Source organism: Cariama cristata, unplaced genomic scaffold, assembly GCF_000690535.1.
Source record: "Cariama cristata isolate BGI_N322 unplaced genomic scaffold, ASM69053v1 scaffold27064, whole genome shotgun sequence".
Taxonomy (NCBI): Eukaryota; Metazoa; Chordata; class Aves; order Cariamiformes; family Cariamidae; genus Cariama; species Cariama cristata.
In genome coordinates this window covers 124,903-141,121 of record NW_009615234.1, presented here as the reverse complement: position 1 = coordinate 141,121, position 16,219 = coordinate 124,903, and positions in this window count along the sequence as shown.

The window sequence follows — 16,219 nt, the reverse complement described above, 5'->3', positions numbered from 1 at the left end:
GGAAAGAGTAACCATTAATATATTAACAAATGTAGGCCACTGACGTGAGAAAAAGAAGAGACTGAAATTAGTATGTCGTTCTTATTGCCCACGTTTTTCTAGACGCACTAGTACTTGACACTTGTATTCAGTTTATTTCTGACATTTCAGTAGAGTTTTTTTTGGAATTGTGGATTAAAACTTCCCACCTAAACATCAAGGATTTTAAGTAAAACTGATGAAATCTAAATGTCTAAGTATCAATAGAAAAATGATCCCTTCTCCTAAGTAATTAAATGTATTGTATTAATGTGTGCATAATGCAGAATCAATAAATAATGAATTACCACTGATTGTAATTGAATGTTTTCATAATTTTATTGTCAGCCATGATAAATAATCAGTACATTTATACTGCATTAAATTAATTAGTGTGTCATTTCTATTACATACATCAGCAGTGAAGTAATGCAGTGACATCTGTTTCTAATGTTTTAAAGATGTGGTATGCCTTATTAAGTAAAAGGAAGAGTTATTAGAGGTATTTCCTGTGATTGGCATTTATACTGGTACAGTCAAAGAGATCAAATAAAGGAACTTGCTCTCTTGGCAAATGCTGCATTTCAACACCTGATGGTAGTGAGTAACAATGATTGGAGTGAATTTTGCTTCTTCAGGCTTTCAGAAAATCCTACCCACCTTTCTAGAGGAAGTAAAAGTGGATCTTTTCTCCCTAATACAGTCAGGGAAGATTCTAACATGCAAAATAACGAACACTCTACAGAAGAGCCTAGCATCCACGTCCATTTCTATATCCATTTTTCTGCCTCCGTCCTCTGCATTACAAAGGAATTCCCCTGCTAGGTCCTCATTAAAAAGTCACAGATTAAACCTTTTTTTGGCTGTGAAGTTCTTATGAGGAAGTATCTGGACTATTGGGTCTGTAATCTTTGCTTGGAAGTCATACTAATTTGGCATGTCTCAGCACTTTGATGCTGCTTATACTAATGTACATTATTTGCAAAGGAAATAGGAAATTGAGTAGATGTTGCAAACATGGGAATCAGAAAGTGAAAGAATAGAGTAGGAGGAATAGAATAAATGGAAAGGAACATATAGCAAATAAACATGAATCAAACTGTGCCAGAAACAGGGTTATTTTTTAAATTACCCTAGGTATTATAAATTGGATGATATCCGGGAGCAGGGTGATATGAAGTAAAACATGCTGAGCAACAATTATGAACTACAGTAGAGATCTGGGATTATTGATTAATGCTCTTTTCCAACACACTTATGGACATCCTTAACTTTTTTGTACCATTACATCATCTTTAAAAAGAACAATTGGAAAGTCTAAAATTAGGGCTTATCATACCAGAGTTCTTCATCCGTAAAACAACTTTTAATTTTAATCTTAAATTTTTCATCCTATCAATCTATGTCATAATATTTAAGCAAAATTAAAACAATTCAGAATTACTTTTTTTCTTTTCCAGTGCAAATCTCACAGATTGCTTTCAACTGATCACTGAATACCTTTGCACAAATTTGAGATAGTGGTCTCTGGAACAACCAGGTGCATGCAGCAGTTTGTCCACAGGGCAGGCCATGTACACAGGGAACTCCAGACTCGCTTTGGACCGCCTGTCTAGGCATGACGGACAGCTGGCAAGCTCACTGGCAATGGTTATATGTTTAATACTGCGTATGCTCTAACATCACGTCCCAGCTATGTGTGAGCCTGCATCTGTACGCTTCCTCCCTGCACAATAGTTGAGTGTGATTCTGAGCTTGCTCTTGGGACAGTCCTCAACAGACACAGCCTTTGAGACAAGCTCTCCAGTTCACAGAATCTGCACTGAACTCAACAGTTCAAGCTTTACTTCAGGCATGAAGGATTTGACCATTTACTATAAGAACCTGAGAAAATTAAAGCACAAAAAGACTCTCTCAAGGTCCCATCTACTTTTCCTATTCATTAAAATTTCACTTCACTGATATAACTGAGGAGATGTGCCCTTTCATGCTTAGACACTGTAACTTTTTGTCTAAATGGTGTGTAAATACATTTCTCCTTAAAGTGAGGACTATGTTGTATAAAAATGTGAGTAGTACTTTTAAGATCATTCCAGTGAAATATATGAAACAAGATGCAGTTGTTGCTAATGATTCACTACTTTAATCTGGATTTTGATTTTGATTGAGGATAGAGGGCAGTAAAATTGCAAAGCCAGGACCTTAGTATAATACAGCTGTATTACATGAGACACAATCATCATTAAGGTTCAATATTGTTTGCGTCTTTTCTTCTTCAGGAAGACAAATTAATACTATTAGATGTGTGTTGAAGTTAAAACACGCTTTATAGCAAACTACTATGAACACAATACTATGTACTCAAATATATTCAGTAAGTCATTATACCTGAAGCTTGATAATATCCCCAGAGGAACAAGATTAACCTCAGTTCTCACTCTCTATATTTGCAGGTCAGCTAAAGAAAGCAAAAGTTTTCCTGTACTGTCTTTTTGAGCATCTCAGCCCTAATCTGAAGGCACCACCATCTAGTGGGATAAGAAGGTATTTAATTTTTCTTTACATTTTTTGGTATTTAAACATGGACATTACATTCTACTTCAAGCAACAATAAAGAAGTAATGTTTTTTTGTTTATTTAAATGTATAAGGCTCATGTGGACCTTTCATTAATTCTCATATCTTCTGTTTAACTACAAAGCATTTTCCAATAAAAATCTTAAGAGTCGTTTCCATGAAAATTGGTTTTCATAAACAGAATTTTATCAATGAGAAAACAATTTATAGCTATCCAGACTCAGTCAGAAGAGTAATTGATTTATTGAATAAATATTTTTAGTGTTTTATTGAATCTACTTTGTGGAAATCCAATTGGCAGAATTATTAATGTTGTGAAAGTAATTATCTTGAGCTCATCTTTAAAACCAATACATATTTTAGACAGTAAAGAGACGTAGTTGCAGTTTTCCATACAGCCATTAACTATACCGCATTTGGTTCTAAGTATACTCCAACCATTAAGTGCCATCAAAAACAAATTTCAGAGCTGAATGCAAAGCATTCATTTTACCTTGGCTCTAAGAGTGACCATTCATTGTACTTTGCCCATACTGATATATGGACTGCTGCCTGTTCTTATGTGTTTGTCTTTTTATGCACTTAACAATTGGAAAGGATAATGGCAGGGATTTTATGTGGGCAAGGGAGAAACATAAGGGTGAGCAGTGTGTATTCATTTGTTTGTTTTTTTACCAGAGAATGCACGCATCTGCAGCTGTTATCCTAAGATGCCTCCTTGTGTTCAGGTCTCATTGATCTTGTTACAGCACTTCACACATATGGAGATAATTGATTTACATCATTCAGGAGTACCTATCTTTTATAAGCATGAGAGTAAATATTAAGAAATTACCATACTTAAAAATTCCATAAATATTTTTATATTTTTCTATCTAAAACACTAACGAAATAATAACAATTTAAATACTTCATGACACAGATAATATTTTAGCATTCAGAATTTGGGCCTGCTTCTGTTTCCATGGAAGTGAGTGGTATTTTTGCCTCAGATACCACTAGACATTTCAGTGTTTTACTATCTTCAAATTATGGAAATCTTATTGACAGAAATTGGCATCAATGGGTATTCTGCATATCAATTTTATGATACTGTCTTTTAAAATACTACATTTCTTCTGAAAGACATGCAGTAATATCAATCTATGCTGCCATTTCTTACTGAAATCAATCTGGAGTTTTGAGTAAAAATCAATGGAACTGGTCCAAACTGGTTGAGGTAGTACATGCCATTTTGACCCTTTGATCCCTAAACCACAAGCCTAAGAAGGTTAGAGACATTTCATTTAGAATGCAAATTAACCAATTTGTAAATGCTTTCATTTGGAATACTCTGCAGTTGATAAAGTCCAGTATGTTCCACTTCCCACTCCCTTACAAGAATAAAAATCCTAAATAACTCTTTAGAAAACAGTCTAGGATGTATAGGGAAGTTAAGGCCAGTAATCTCTACAACTACTGACTCCCAATTTCACATAGGCAAAAGCCTTTCCCTCAGAATTTTCATCTATTTTTCAACTCCCAAAGGAGTGAGCCTAGTCCTGAAGCCTTACGGCCACTGTCTGCTAGCTCTTGGACATACTTTTTCACAGGTCTGAAGGAGGTTGAAAGAAAATATAATTAACCTTTTTTTTTTTTTTTTAAATAAAAGTAACTATTTCATGAAACTAGCTACAGTATATTCTATAGCTCTCATCAGGGACTCATTCTACTATTTCACCGTTGTTAAAGGAGGATGACCTGGAGAGACTGAGCCCATTGTAGAACTGAGTTTCTGAGAATCTCAGTCAAAGGAATACAGAGTGGGATCAGAATCAAATATTTAAGAGTAGGTTTAGTTTTTAACCTGAGCAATCTTCTGTGTCTCAAAACCATTCTCAGTATGTTCTGTGGGTTTTTGGATAAAGTGCAAAACAGTCATATGAAAAATAACAGTGTCTTTCTTCATCTTCAGGAGACATTATTGACTTTCTGTACTTTTTTTTCCTCTTTTTTACTTCCATGTCAAGGTTGATGTGACATACATTGATAACCTACAAAGAAATATGTGATCTTATATAAAACTGGTTTTATATAATTTAACTTCATTGACGTTCTGATGGAATTACTGGTGACTTGTGGAGGCATAAGGATGATCAGGCCACGACTTACAAGTACAGGTTGAAACACCTGTGATCATTATTATTTAATGCATAACCCTCCTGTGGTTTGAGTTTTAAAAAATTATCCTTACCCATATTTATAATGCTGAAACCTTCAGTACCATATGAGATGACTACTGATATCTTTCATTAGTATTACGATGCCATGAATTTTAGGGTATTTTGCACTGAGGAAGATTGTAAAGCAAATAAATTTCTTCAGATTTTTTTATAGAGAAATGTGTTACCAAAATTATACCCATCATTATTTTAAATACATGACAACAAGATCATCCGTATTTTTTTCACAAAGTCCATGAATATAGAATACAGCATAGTTTCATATAGACCTTGGAATTTAAATTATTTCTTTTCCTGAAAGAAAACTGTTGAGAATCAAAAAAATGTTTTTGCTTAGAAGTGATAGAGCACAAATGAGCTTCAGATGCCAATATTCTTTGCTATTTCAATAATTAATTTGTTTGAACATATTGTTGTCATTTCAACGCATCAAGTTGGCCAGGAATTCTAGGTTTGCTAGACATTTTCCATTAAGAGAAACTTATTTGAATCCAGTATCTTGTAATGCAGTCCTTTTACATACAAAGTATACGTTAAAAATTCAAGTTCCTAGACATAGTGAGGAAACAGAAGGCTCTCAAAACTTTGAAGTCTGTCTTTTGGCCAGAGGTGTTATGTATCTGTGCTGCAACTCATCAATTGTTCTAATAGCAGGCAGTTCAGGGAAATCCTCACAACAGGTTCTCTCTTACTCAGTCTGTATCTTGGAGAGTAGCATCTATTCTGTGATTATTTACAGCTCAAAGCATGTTTTTTAAAAGTTGCTAGTGTCTTTCTGTGTAGTGACATGTACATACTTCTATTCATCCCAAGGAAATAAGAAAGAAGACACCATAATTTAATTTAACAAAGACAAATAAGGCTTCTGCTAGAATATATCTTCCCTATTCCTATTTAGGGAATTCCTTGTCATGCAGGAAACCATCTGAAAACAGACTATCAGGAAACTGCCATCTGCAAGACTGCAGGGAGCAATTGTTTTCACAAGTCACAGTAACCCTGGTCAGAAACAAGATTTTAACACTTGGCTTACTAGTCCTTATGGAACCAGCTACCCATACTAGCCATTATTCAATAGCAGACTAAAAAGCATTGTTTTGGAGCTTGGTTTTGCTGACCTTTCTTCTTCTTCTTCTTCTTTCACATAACAGTACTCTCTTGACATTAATGTACTTGTTAGCATTATTTAATATTGCATCCAATTTCATTGTTTTCTTACAACCTTTTAAGATCACCTGAGAAAGAGGTGCACGGTACATAAACAATAGTATAACAGAGGCTTAAATTCCTCATAATAAAGATGTATCCGCCACTCTACACTTTGTGCCTCATACAAGACAGCATAAAGCAAAACACTAGCTTTCTGGCTTGTACATTTACACAGGGCTAACAACTACAGTGATGTAAGACAATGACGAATCACATTGTTGATCAACTTTGTGCTAGGGAGGTAAGTTTTAGTTCAGAAGAGTTTTTTTCTCTTCATGTTAACAGTAGTTTCCATTAAAAGTTTAGAGACTCAACCAAATAAAATTAATTAACACTAAAGATTGAGTTACGGGAAAACCAAGTCCTGTTTTTCAGTGATGCTGGGTATCAAGAATTGTAACTATCACACCAGCTATGATGATCCCTCTGCTGCAAAATGCATGCTTTTCATAGTAATTCCAAAGTTATCAGGGAAACAGGAATTAAAAAACTTTTATTTATTTTGCTATGCACAGCATAAGGCCTTTGTAGTCTTGATTGCTCATCTCTCTTTTGATGTGATATATACTCAGTAAAAAAGAAACTGCTTTCACAAACAGATTTTGTAGATCTGAACTCTTCATAATTGTCAATACTGATAAACTCACACAACATAGATTTACTAGTAGAATGCAGGCTTTTTACTGTAGCAACAATAACATGGAATACATAATTAAATATCAGCTGTATCAATATACATAGTCTTGAAATATAAAAAATTAGTAGTAACCTTGAAAATCTTTAGGAGCGCAATGTCTATGTGCAGTTTCAGTTTATTAACAGACTTTTTGAATGGTATCTTCATCTGAATGCACTATCGCTTCAGTTAGTTCACCTGCTAATTTGAATGTAACTATCGCTGTTTACCGTCTCTTATCTGCTCAAACAGTCCAGACTCAGGTTGAACCTTACTATTTAGAATCTCTTTCTTAAAAACATTTTGAAGTGCCATCGCACAGTATCTATGTATGAGTTTTCCTGTACAATTTGATTAAATTTTATTGAAAAAAATAACATGTACATATGTAATACTTCTAGATTTGACTTTTTTTGAAACATTTTTCCACATTTTAAAAAGATTACAATAGCTTCATGAAAAGTTCAGACTGAAAAAAGCGAATGAAAAACTCCAAGCACTAAAGCACAAAACAGAAAAGAATTGCACTGACATGTGAAATGTGTTAAAATTCTTCTTTGAATCAGTCATTTAGACATACAAAGATAATGATGATGATTACGATGACAATAATTATAATCAACTAAAATTTAAATTCATCCATTTTCTTCTATGCAAATACCAATTATATTTCTTTTCTTTAAAATGAATGTGACCATTTTAAGTAGTTATTCTTGCAAATCTTCCTAATAATCTCCCTCAACATTTACAACGGCATAGCATTCTTCTGAAGTGGGGGAAAAAATTCTGTCTCTTCTGGCTTAACTGAAGGGTCCCTATAAGGGTCTATCTAAGCTATATAGAATTAATATTCATATAGCACCCTCAGAATATGAGGAGCTATGGCCTATTCTTCTCTTTTATTTACTTAATCAAACAGAGGGGGTAGTGCCAGTCATAAGGTGCTAAGCAGATACAAAAAGGAAGAGTAAACATTGTGTTCCCATTGGTTCTACATCAGAGTTTCTGAGTCATTTTAGGCACAGAGCAGAAGTAAAGTATAATGGCTCAAAGTCTTTCTCCCTCCCCTTAGAGAGTCTGTGATGCAAAATTGCTCTGAGAGAGATGGTTATGGTTCTAGGAATAGACAGATGTTGAGGAACAATGAGCAATTCTGCTATTGGAGAAATTATCTTATCAAAGAACTGTATTGTATGTATTGCGTGGATCTATGATGTAAACATCTGCTAAGACTGACAACCACCAAGCCTACATCTTACCCTAAAAAAGATGCTACAAATAAAACAAAAAAGTCTTCTAATTAGTATATGCATTGTGGTTTGCTGCATTCAAGCCTAAATTTTTCACTCAGAGTACATCTAGATTTGGCCTCCTATTGTTTTTATTTTATACATGATCACTCTAAGAATGCATAAACTGGAGAACACCCTATTATCAAGGCAGTGGTGTTGGAAGTTCAAGTTTCAGATACGCTAGAATGCTCAGTTGCATCGTTCCCTGAAAACATTAAAATGCAAACATCTTATAAAAAACATTAAATACTTTAATATAGCTGACCCACATAATGTTTACAGTAGGACCATTCTTTTCCTAGACATATGCAGTTTAATTAAAGTTTAATAAGTACAATGTGGATGTCTTATTTTCTGCACAAGAAAAGCTAGCATTTAAATGGAGTGTACTATGTTTAGATTAATGAAAAATAGATGTTAAATCATAAGTGTCCTTTCTGAATTCACAAAAGTATCACTACATATAGCCTGCCACCAGTTTACAAGTTTTGAAAGAAAAACAAGACCTATTCTCATTTCCGTGAGCCAAACTGAGCATAATCTAATTTCAAATTTCTTTAAAACTTCAGTGGATCGCTATTGCTGCTCTCTGGCTTTAAAATCCTAAACAGAGTATTTTAAATACAAAACTTTATCTAACTGTAATGTTGTGAGGGAAATGCTTAATAAGGCCTTCCCTGAATATGGCTTTAGTAAATTTACCTACTAAAAATAAGAGGTGATCACACATATTCCTGTTCCTTTCAAACAAGACTGATGGCTGTAGAAGCTGATGGCTTGCTTTTTAGTCACAGCCCTTTTACAACTAAAGTTTCTCCCAAAATCACCCTCCTACAAGTGACAGATATTTTCATATCTGCCCTTTCAGAGGGAAATAGAGTAAGAGGTTCTGGCAGCTCCTCCACTGGCTGTACGTACCCTCAGATAACGTTCTAAGTTCTCACCACTGCAGCTGTAAAGCCTGAACTAAATCTCTGCTCTTAATGCAGATCTCTAAGTGGAGCACTGACAGACCCAGCACACTAGAACTGAAGCAAATTCAACCTCAAACACAGACTTTCTCAAAGTGAGAATAATGTTTGCTTTATCATTGTTATTCATCTGCTTACATAATTTCAAAGGTAGTTGTTATACTTAATTTTATTTTTTTAACTTGCTGTTATCACTGATAGCTTGCTTTACCTGAAAATCGGTCCCCCACTGTTATTCACTCCTGACTTTTAGATGTCTCTTGGACACAGTTTCATGTCTGAGTCCTTGGTGATAAGTGTGTCTTCACAAGAATCCGAGCTTGCAAGAACTCATTTCATCTGAGGCCTTTATAGTCTTTTGTTTATGGTTTCTCTGGTGAAGTCTAGGTAAAAATACTGCATATGAGACACATCAATTCACTTAGCTTTATGGACTACTTTAAACTCTTTTAATTATATGATAATATTTATGGTGAGTTTCCTAAGGGAGCTTTATCAGTTTCAGAACTTCAAGTAGTCTTGGTTTATCCTCTCTTTTCTTTTCAGCCATGTGTCATTTATGACTTTCAAGACTGGAGAATACTACTGTTTAAAAAAATACTCGCGAATCTTGCACTTGTCATTCTCCCCAAATAAGGAACTACAGCCTTCCGCTCTGTGGTTGGTTGGTTGGGGTTTTTTTGCTTCATATGCTATATTATCCATCTCCCAGACCAATTGCTGTTTTTTTCAGTACTTGTATGGGCACATTTTTAAATAGGTATGTACAGTGAAATGAGATAATTACTCGCATCTCATGTTTAAAGCAATATACATTTCACCTTTAACTGTAATTATTGTTTGTTAATCAATCATAAAAGACCATGAAGTAGAGGCTGAAATTCACCTGATAAAACTCCTGTTGACTGTAATGAAGTAGGAGTATGCCTTAATGGCTAAAGAATCCATATTCATAAATTGGCAACAAATCAAAAGAGATGAATAAAAGAAATGCAAAATGTAAAATAACAGGAATATTTCCAGAGAAAAGACAACAGTTTCTTACATAAGCTACAGTCTCCAGATGTGTTGGAAAGGGTACATTTTTCCTAAACTCTGAGAACACAAGCCTGAAAACCTTACTATGCAATTAAAACTGCTTCAAGTAATATTGCAAATGAAATAAGGCAGTAACTGAATACCATTAGACACACTTGTCCATAATCACTAATCTTGATTTATTGCACAACTTTATATAGCAGTCCTGTATAAACAGTCAGTTTGTTTTGTCTGTTGTTTACTGGCAATTTCTGAAATATCTTAATTGACTAAGACTTTTAGATGCCAGAATATACAAATAATGGAATTGCTAGGACACAAAGTGTTAAACTCTGCTTTGTGACATCCTGTTTTATAATCGCATAATTTTGGTAATTCTTCCCAATTTATATTGATGTTATTGATATCAAATTTTGTTCTAACAATGTTGTTTTCAGCAGATTAAAAGTAACATTAGACATTGGTTATTAAAACAATATTTTTAAAATGCCAAGTTATCACTTAGAACATGTAATTAAGCTATACAAACATACGTTGATACATATACAAAATGCATCTATTCTATAAGAGGTTTTAAATTAAATCCTTACTAGCATAGATAAGGTTCAACTCCATGTGTCCAAATAGAGTTACGTTCTCTTGGTTGCTTTTTCTTATAGCTTAACCTACATAAGTCCACAGTATTTCCAGATCACATTTTTGGCTTTGATACTAGCCTCTTCATTGACGCTAGGCAGGAACTGACTGCTGCCCTTTCCTGTGTATCTGCAACGTGGATATTCCACACTTAAAAATTACCTTGACATCAGCATAGGAGAGCATTTTCTCAGGTAGCTGACTTGGCCATTTTATTGACCAATCTTGAATTTGGGAGTTGTAATACTTTGAAGAACCATTTAAATTTTCATTTGCAGAATGATGATGCAATGGTGATAAGTTGCATATTCTTTTATTCATTTGAATAGGAAGAACTGGTAATCTATATACGGTGCAAAGTCTGAAATAAAAGTGTTAAAAAGTGATATGCAAACTTCTGCCAGAACTATTACTGTGTCTTCTCACGGACCTCTTAGATATGGTAAAGAACACATTTCAATCTACTGGGGACGTGAAGGAAACTTCTGAAAAGGAACACATTCCTTTAAAAATTTACAGTGTATAAACCCAAAACATAGTCACAAACTCCTGATTATTTTTTTCTGAACATGTACAAAGAAGTCTTAGTCCTTTCCTGAAGTATATTGACATTATTTCCTTTTCAAAAATAATGTACACCATTCTGTCTCTCAGTAGTCCTAAAAAGTGCACTTTTTTATGAAGAAAAAAAAAGATGCAGAATGAAAATTAGGAAGGTAAAAGGCTGTTTTACAAACATGCCTAAATGCTTCAGAAAAAAACCTGTACTATAAAAGAAGATACAGCAATAATAATTCATGTGCTATACTGAATTATTTTAGCCACTGTTACAGAGCACTGAAAGAAGTAATCTAACCAAATAAAAAACTGAACTGACACCAAGTATTGTATGTAATGCACTAATAACATGGGGTTAGGTCAATGTAAATCAAGATACAGTCTGATTCTACTACCAATAGTTCTCTAGATTTTCCTCCACATTAAGAGACAAGTAATAAAAACTGCAGCATATTACTCATCATCCTAGGTTCATCAGCTCTTTTAAGCACTGAAGATTAGCCTGAGGCATAAAAAATAACTGAACTTTTGGGCCCTTGCAAAGACTATCTCCTTCATCCTGCACATCTGTAGTTCTAGAAAGCCTGTAAAACTCGTAGGCAATACTTAATGAAGCTCTAGTGGAGCCGCCTTTCCATATTCTGCCAGTTATGCTGGGCAGAGCAACCTGATGAAAGCTATGATCTCCTCTGTGTTCACTTTGTACAAGAAAGTTTTGACTACAATGAGAGACCTACAGAATTTTTGCGGAATGTCTTTAATTAAATAGTGGAAAAATAGACTTCTCGTCTTGCATGCTTACAGAAGTAGAGTGAAATGTAATTCTATTTTCCCATCTCTCCAAACAATCCTCTAATTTACTCACATCTTAGTAATCAAAAGGGCAGCTTCAAAATTAGTTTCAGTGCTCCTTATATAGAGAATGTGGATTTGATTACTCGGGTTTTTTAAAATATGTTCGCTGATCTACCAAGGCCAAGATTACTATATCAAAGTAATATTCATACCATCCATGGGAATGAAGTGTCTACATGCGATGGAGAATTTGCAGTTTAGGGTCTAATGCCACTAATAAAATGCAAGTAAAGTGTTCTATGGTCATGATTGGGACTGACTACTGCAAGCCATGACAGGAAGAAAGAAAAATTCAGATAGTGGTAACAAAGAAGTTAGAATAAAGGTATATCAGAGTTTTTGGAATAAATCTGGAAACAAATAATTTTTTCGCAAACATGCTTGAATGTAGAGTAGTTGTTTTTGTAGTTAATGAACAATCTAGTTTGTGCATGCTTGAGTGACTGACAGTTGCATAACAGCAAACTCTATATGACAACCATGCCTAACTTCAGCAACACACAAACATTTTCTTGCTGCCTGAACTAATGAGCCATTTAGTTGGGATAAATCAGGTTATTCAATAGATGTTTCAGGCAGCTAATAGGCCCGATCCTGCTGCTGATCCTTATTCAAACTGGTACTCAAATAGAATTAAATTCTGTATCCATTGAGTGAATAATAGAATGAATAATGAGATTTCACACGTGAAGTCACTGCAGGATAAAGAGCCTACATAACTTTTAAAAAAATTTAAAATTCTTCATAGTGAATATGAAATATTTGCTGTTTGTTTTTGGAGGAGGAAGTACTTGATTAAATAATCTGAGACTAGATCTTGAGATATCTAGAAACTCCACAATTCTAATGCTGATTCTTCGTGATTTTCTTTTGGGCTTCAGTGTTTCTACCTGGGAAAATAAAAACATTATATAGTTTATGGGGTTTTGCTAAGATTACTTTATTTCCAAAAAGTTTTTTGATAAAGTTAGATAGTAACTACACAGACTTTAAAGTAACAAAGGTAGTTCTATGAATAGGTGAAAATCCCAAATAATAGTTATAAAGTAAACCGCATGTTTTTATGAGAGATGTTTTGCTTGAAATCAAAGTCAGAAAAGTTGCTTACAGAAAAAGTATTTAGAACTGCTAAAAGTGGAATCTTAAAATTGATCTTTGCATGTGTCTTTCAGAACTGTTATTGATAAAAATGTTGTATAAATCCTCTGCAATATATAGGATTGTGAATTATTTCATAAAACATGGAAAAACAAGTGTATTTAATACAAATGGTTAAAAAAATACATTTAGTCTTGTCAGAACACATTTTTGAATGTGTTTTTTCAATTCTAATTGATGAGACCTAGTTTAACAAAATATAGGGAAATTCTGTAATCAGGCCACAGGATGTGCAGTTTAATTATGTTGGTGTGCATTTCTATTTGTTTCTAATGTGGAGGATCTATTGGTAAAATGAATGCCCATTTTGTGGTCTGTTATGCAGAAAATGTTTAATCCAGTGTTTGATTTACTCTGTTAAATCTTCTTTATTGAATGTGCTTATTCATCCATGCAGAATTGGGTATGCTGCTTTCTGTTACTATGACATTGCAATTAAATAGCTAAAGAGAAAAACATGGTAAGACATTTTCTCAAGGTCCATGAAATTCTCATAAAAATTATTCATACTTACATATTTTACATCTACATTTGCTGATGTTAAAACTGTAAAGGACAGAGAAATATTTTTGTGTTGTATGGGGCTGACAAACCTTGCAGTTAAAGATCCTGAATAATCATTTTTGTCAAATAAATAGTACTAAGAAGAATTTCTGGTCCAGTGGATAATGACTGTCATCACGAAATAGGATTGCACTGATTGCATCTTATGAATGAAGCTAACAGGAGCTCACAGAACCAAACAACCGCATTTTGTGGTGGCATAAATACTTAAGCACTTGAGAAACAGTAAGACATTGACAGTGAAATAGCTCTGTTCTAGTGCAGTCCTAGGATTGTACTAAACAATAACAAGAGGTTTTCACAATTAAATTTTATTTTCATGAGTATGCCTTCCCTCAGGAAGAAAGGATGTGCAAGGAGAATTTATCTTACCTGATCTAACCAATATAGTAATGTTTTATTCAAGTCAAGACGTTTAGGTCAGAATGATCCAGCACTGTGAGAATTCTGGAGCTAAATTTCTGTTGTTACTCATTAAAAAGTAGAAATGACAGCTTCATTCACAGAGTTGCACTATGGAAGCTGGAGAAAGGAATTTTATTTTTTTTTTAAATCTCAGTGGGACAGTTGAAAGCGTCAATATAAGAAACATAAGATTTGATCTTACTACTTTTATATCTGAATCCATAACTACTAATTTTTTCTGTTACATTTCTTAGCATGGTAGTGAAGTACTGGTGTTTAAAACTATGTAATTTTTGTTCTTGTGCTGTTTGATGATCCCTTCTAGACTATTTTCTGTGCTGTACTCTGTTCTAGCATGTCTGGCAGTACCGTGGGGGTAAGGTCGTCTCTGGTTTCCATTAGTCACTTTATAGTATTTTCACTGTTTTTTTGCTATGTGAACAAGGAGCTTGTATTAAGGTGTTAACAGGCTGCTAGCTGCTTTATTGTTATTATTGATTTAAGGTGTTAAGACTTTAATATAATCATACACAATGAATAATATTAAGAGATTAGTTTAAAGCCATGTAAGCTGTTAAATGCAAAATAAAAAACAAAACTTTCTAGAAATTTCCAGTGTATTCTGGCACCAGTATTCTGTGCTAGGTTGTTTTGCCTCCATTGCTGCCTCTGGCTTTTTCAAATATGTCTTTTTATTCTTACAATTCTTTCCCTCAGACTGATAGTACAGGAGGGGCTACTCTGGAAGAGTAGATTCTGTTTTTCACCTCTGATTTCCTCTTCATTTCTTTGTAAGGTAAAGGAAGAGGCAGAGCAAGACCTAAGTGTGTCTTAAGGCATCAGAGGAAAAGAAAGAGTTAATGTTAATTGGTGGATTGAGAAAAATAGAGAGGTTTCTGAATGCAAAGAACAAAGGATGATCCAACATATAATATGGCTGTTAATTAACAAGGAAGGACATGAGATTAATGACTAGAAATAGACAAACTAATACAATTTCTTTTAAAATCTGTCTTCAACATGGTGGATAAAGGAAAGAAATTATCACAATGGGGGAGTAAGGGGACTTTTAAAAAATCATAAGGGAAATATTTTCTTGTATATATTAATAAGTGCAGTGATCAATGAGATTGAACAAACAATAGAAAGTGTTTTGGAAACACTGCATGTGCAGGGGGAAATAACAAATGAGATCTGTTGTGAGTTACAGAATTACTGGTCATCCAAGAAACTTCAGTGGAATCAACACATAATTTGTACAAAAAGTATGGGTGTTCGCATTGAAGTATTTTGTGTTTGGAGTCAGTAGGTGGAATGCAACCACATTATTGTATTTCAGAGGTTTACAGGTCGATGCTAGGAGCTTGCATGTATTCACCGCGTTTTCCCACAATATTGCTGTATCCGAGGTAAGGGCTCATTCTCTGGTTCATGGTGGATGATCAGAGTGAGGGAGCGGTTGATGGGTCACACTGGCAGCCTGTGAGAAATGGAGTACCAGGGGGTAGTCCTGCTGCTAACACCTTCATCTGTGACCCGGTGGAGGTGACACACTCAGTGTATGACGCCTGCGACATCGGCCTAGACAGACCACCATACGACCTGCTCACCAGCCGCCAGTGAGATGGACTAAGGCGGCCTGGAGCAACGGGCCAACAGGGACTGCAGGGAACGGTGCACGGACGGCAGCAAAGCCCTGCGCCTGGAGGCGAGAAGCGGCGAGTGCGGCGGCCAGAGCGGGCCGCGGGGCTGAGACCCAGGGCAGGGCCGGTTGTTTGTCACACAACTGTTCTGTGAACAGCCAAACAGAACAGAAGCAGACTGGAGTTTTCCGCATGCTTTACAGAAGAATAGTAAAGAAAGGTCTCTGTGAGTCCGCAGGAAGAAGGAAGCTATAAGAGAGAGCGCCGGCGAGAGGTTTCTTCCCTGTTGGCGGTAGGGACGGCCGCCAGCCCAGAACAACATCTCCCAGCAGCCCCCGCGAGCAGCGGCCGGATGTCTTTGCCGGCGGGAAACGCCCATTTCCACCAGGGCGGGCCAG